At 43.7% G+C, this 4,832-nt stretch overlaps 1 non-coding gene across 1 annotated transcript; it reads left to right on the top strand.

Annotated features, from left to right (window-relative positions):
• The first annotated feature begins 3,626 nt into the window (after nucleotides 1-3,626).
• LOC112086865 lies at nucleotides 3,627-3,733 on the top strand. Its single transcript, XR_002899719.1, has one exon. It is a non-coding gene; the product is annotated as a small nucleolar RNA R71 (small nucleolar RNA).
• The last annotated feature ends 1,099 nt before the right edge of the window (nucleotides 3,734-4,832 follow it).

Here is a 4,832-nt window from a genome sequence, read left to right as displayed (position 1 = left end):
ATGCTCTCTACTTCCTCAAACTCCAAGTAGGAATGGAGCACCATCAGAGACTCTTCAGGCAAAGCATCATCTATGGGGACTTTTTCTTCAATCCTCAGCCTTGAGAGATGGTCTGCAGCACCATTCTCAATCCCCTTTTTATCAAGCACCTCCATATCAAACTCTTGGAGCAATAGAACCCATCTCAACAGCCTTGGTTTGGCATCTTTCTTGGTCATCAAGTACCTGAGGGCTGCATGATCAGTATACACAATGACCTTTGATCCCACCAGGTAGCTTCTGAACTTATCAAAGGCAAAAACTATTGCCAGCATTTCCTTTTCAGTTGTAGCATACTTCTCTTGGGCAGAGTCAAGTGTTCTACTGGCATAGTAGATCACATGCAACTTCTTGTCTTTCTTTTGTCCAAGTACTGCTCCAACAGCAAAGTCAGAAGCATCTGTCATGACCTCAAAAGGTAGGGACCAGTCTGGTGCCTGAACTATTGGTGCACTAACCAATGCCTCCTTGATCAACTTAAAGGCTTCTTCACATTCAGCATCAAAGGTGAAATCTACTTCCTTACACAACAGTCTTGTTAAGGGCCTGGCAATCCTTGAGAAGTCCTTTATGAATCTTCTATAAAACCCTGCATGACCCAGGAAGCTCCTTATCCCTTTAACAGAAGTGGGGGTTTGCAGATTTACCATCACTTCCACCTTTGCCTTATCAACCTCAATGCCCTTTTCAGAGATCTTGTGCCCAAGAACTATCCCTTCTTGCACCATGAAATGACACTTCTCCCAGTTCAGCACCAAGTTGTGTTGCTCACATCTCTCCAACACCTGTGTCAAATTAGAGAGACAATCCGAGAAGGAGGAGCCATAGACACTAAAGTCATCCATGAACACCTCAACTTTCTCTTCAATAATGTCAGAGAAAATGTGCATCATACATCTTTGAAAAGTGGCCGGTGCATTACATAAACCGAAAGGCATTCTCCTATAAGCGTAAGTGCCATAAGGGCATGTGAATGTTGTTTTCTCTTGATCTCTTGGATCTATGGGAATTTGGAAAAATCCAGAGTACCCATCGAGAAAACAAAATAAGGATGATTAGCTAACCTTTCAAGCATTTGATCAATGAATGGTAAAGGAAAATGATCTTTTCTAGAAGCAGAATTCAATTTCCTATAGTCAATGCACATGCGATGGCCAGTTATTGTTCTTTGAGCTATGAGTTCATCCTTATCGTTTTTCACCACTGTGATCCCACCTTTCTTGGGCACAACATGAACAGGAGACACCCATCTTGAGTCAGAGATTGGGTAAATTATCCCTGCCTCAAGAAGCTTTAGTATCTCCTTCTTAACCACTTCCCTAAGGTTGGGGTTAAGTCTACGTTGGTGCTCAATAGAGGACATAGATTGGTCCTCTAGGTGGATCCTATGGGTGCAGATGTCAGGAGAGATCCCTCTAATATCAGCCAAAGAATACCCTATGGCTCTCCTGAACTTTCTTATTTCATTCAGCAATGCACTCTCTTGGTCCTCTAATAGGCTATCATTGATGATGACAGGATATTTGGAGTTTAGTCCTAAGAAAGCATACCTGAGCCCTGTTGGTAGAGGTTTGAGCTCAACAGAGGGTGCATCAGCCTCATTCCAGTCCTGGTCCAAGCTGCTTTGGCTGGTGACTGATTCTTGGATTGCCAAAACCTCAGTGCCATTCTGTTCCAGCTCCACAAACCTTGTCTCAGGACCCAGCTCTCTTGCATTGTCCAGATACAGCTTATACCCTTCACTTGCTTCAGCCAAGAGCCCATTGTCTCCTTGTTCTTGAGTTAGAGTAGCTTGAAGAGGATCCTCAGTGTTCAGCTCCTCAAGCAACTCATCAGCCAACTGATCCATTGTCTCTACATAGAAACATTGACCTTCAATGGTGGGCTTCTTCATCATCTCATTCACATCAAACTTGAGCTTTTCAGACCCAAGTTGAAGCTCTATTATCCCACCTCTCACATCAATAATAGCTCCTGCAGTGGCTAAGAATGGTCTGCCCAAGATAAGAGGATCTACTGGCTCTTCATCCATCTCCAGCACAACAAAATCTGTTGGAACCTCAAAACCACCTATCTTGACAGGTAGATCTTCCAACATACCAACAGGCAATCTAACTGATCTATCTGCAAGGATAAGAGAAATCTTTGAAGGTTTGAAAACTCTAAAGCCCAGCTTCTGTGCTATGGAGAATGGCATCAAGCTGACTGATGCTCCTAAATCACAAAGACATCCAGAGAATAGAAGAGGTCCAATGGCACAAGGGAGTGTGAAGCTCCCTGGATCAGTTAACTTCCTTGGAATGGACTTCCTCTGAATGATAGCACTGCATTCATGACTTAGTACTACCATGCCTTGAAGCTCTTTTGTCTTGTTCAGAATAGCATCCTTCAAAAACTTCCCCATCTTTGGCATCATTAAGAATGCATCAATGAGAGGCATTGTGAGTGGTGTCTCTTTGAGTGCCTTCTCAAATACAGCTCTTGCCTTGTCCACTAGTTGCTTCTTAAATCTCCCTGGAAATGGGAGCTTGGGTTGGTATGGAGGTGGTGGCACATACTTCTTCTCTGGTTCTGGTTCCTTTGCTACCTCTTTACCCTTTTCTGACCTTGGTTTCTCAGCAACTTGATCATCCTTTAAGGCTGCCTCCCCCTCAGGTTGATCATTGTCCTCAATGATCACATTGTTGTTCTCAATACCAGGTAACTCCTTGCCACTCCTCAGTGTAATGGCCTTGGCATATTCCTTGGGGTTGGGTTCTGGTTTTCCAGGTAGGTGACCTTGGTTCCTTGAGCTTGATGCCTGGTTTTGCTTCAGTTCCTTGATTTCCTGCTGCATAGTCTGTTGACCCTGAAGTAGTTGTTGCAGAATACCAACCATATCTGTACCCATCTGTGGCTGCTGTTGAACCATTGGTGGCTGAAACTGTTGTTGAACCGGCGCCTGCTGTTGGAACTGTGGTGGACCAAACCCTGGTGGTGCCTTTGGCTGCTGTGAAGTGTAACCAGTGCCCTGAAATGGTTGCTGTTGCTGACCAAAACTCTGATTCTGACCAAATTGATTCTTGGGTTGGAATGACCCTTGAAAGTTGTGCTTGGGAACAAAGTTCGTTGGAGCTTGAGAATTGGGATAGACCTGGTCTTGTGGGTTAGCTACATTGGTGTTCCTGTAAGAGAGGTTTGGATTGGCATTACCATACTGATATCTTTGGAACCTCTGATTCCCAATGTAGTTGAGCTCCTCTTGGGTAAGACCTTCTTCACTTATGTTCTCAAAAATTTGAGAAGGTTCCTCATACTCTCCAACAAAATGCATTGGCTTCTGAGTGGTGAATTTCAGCTTGTCCAATTCACTCCTCAACTCCTTAACTTCTCTGGTGAGCCTCTGTTCTGAGCTTGAACCTTCAGACCTATTTGATCTGTCATAGTCTTCACCATAAGTATCATTGCTCAATGCTAAGTTCTCCACTAGCTCTAAAGCAGCATGAATCTCTTTACCCAGAAAGTTCCCATTGGAAGCAGTATCCAGCTGGTTTCTAATCTTGGGAAGAGCTCCCCTATACAGTGTGCTGAGAAGAGAAGCCTCACTAAACCCATGGTGTGGGCATTGGTTTGTGTAGCTCCTGAATCTTTCATATGCTTCACCAAAACTTTCATTGCTTTGCTGAGTGAAGCTAGAGATTTGGTTCCTTAGTTTTGCAGTTCTTGAGGTAGAGAAGAACTTAGATAAGAAGGCTTGCTTGCATTGCTCCCAGGTTTGAATGGAGCCTCTTGGAATATTCTTCTCCCATTGATGAGCTTTATCACCAAGACTGAATGGGAATAGTCTTAGCTTAAAGCTGTCTTCTGAAACTCCATTTATCTTGGTCAGATCACACACCTTATCAAACTGGTCCAAGTGTTCCAAGGGATCTTCCATTGCTAACCCATGGAACTTTGAGTTCTGGACCATATTCAGCAATGATGCTTTCACTTCAAAGTTGTTGTTCTGCACAGGTGGTGCCTGAATACCAGCTCCATACTGATGAGCATTGGCCCTGTCATTTTCGCCAACATAGATTTGGGGTTGCTCATATCTTCTTTGTTGTGGTTGGAAAGGGTGGGGTTGGTGGTGCACCTGGTGTCTTTGTTGAACATTGGCCTGATGCCTCTGTTGATGAGCCTGAGCTTGTCCCTGGTGGACATAGGCTTGTTGGTGGTGCACCTGTTCCTGCTGAACATTGCCCTGGTGAAACCCCTGACCAACTCCAATACCAGCTCCCTGACCTTGAGCCTGTTGCTCCTGAACTGGTTGTTCCATATCTACCACGTGATCTCCTTGTTCTGCCATCTCAGTCTGATCAATTTGTCTACCACGTCTGTCTCTTCTCCTCCTTGGTACCAAAAGGTTGATGTTGTCGTTTAGAGGAAAAGGAGGACCACAGCTTCTTGATCTAGACCTGGTGTTCATACACCTGAAATCACAAACAGAACTTGAAAGGAATCAGTAAAAACAAGAAAGTAAGCACTTGATCTCAAGAACAGATCAGAGCTTAATGCTAATCAAACCACAATTTGGCAACGGCGCCAATTGATAGACAAGACTTTTTAAGGTCTCAGGGCTATCAATCCCTTTGTCAATGTAGCACAAAGAGGTTTATCAATCCAGATGTGGTGTTAGACACTAAGCTATATGATCAAGTTCTTAATTCAAGCAAACAAGAGTGGGTTTTGATTAATCTAGAGAAAACTATAAACATAAACAGGATTAAAGACTAATGACAATGACAAATGATATGATGTGAATATGATATGAT

Source organism: Eutrema salsugineum, unplaced genomic scaffold, assembly GCF_000478725.1.
Source record: "Eutrema salsugineum unplaced genomic scaffold, Eutsalg1_0 scaffold_2, whole genome shotgun sequence".
NCBI classification, from domain to species: Eukaryota; Viridiplantae; Streptophyta; class Magnoliopsida; order Brassicales; family Brassicaceae; genus Eutrema; species Eutrema salsugineum.
Note: the sequence above shows the minus strand (reverse complement) of the source record. Positions and strands in the feature narration are given on the sequence as shown.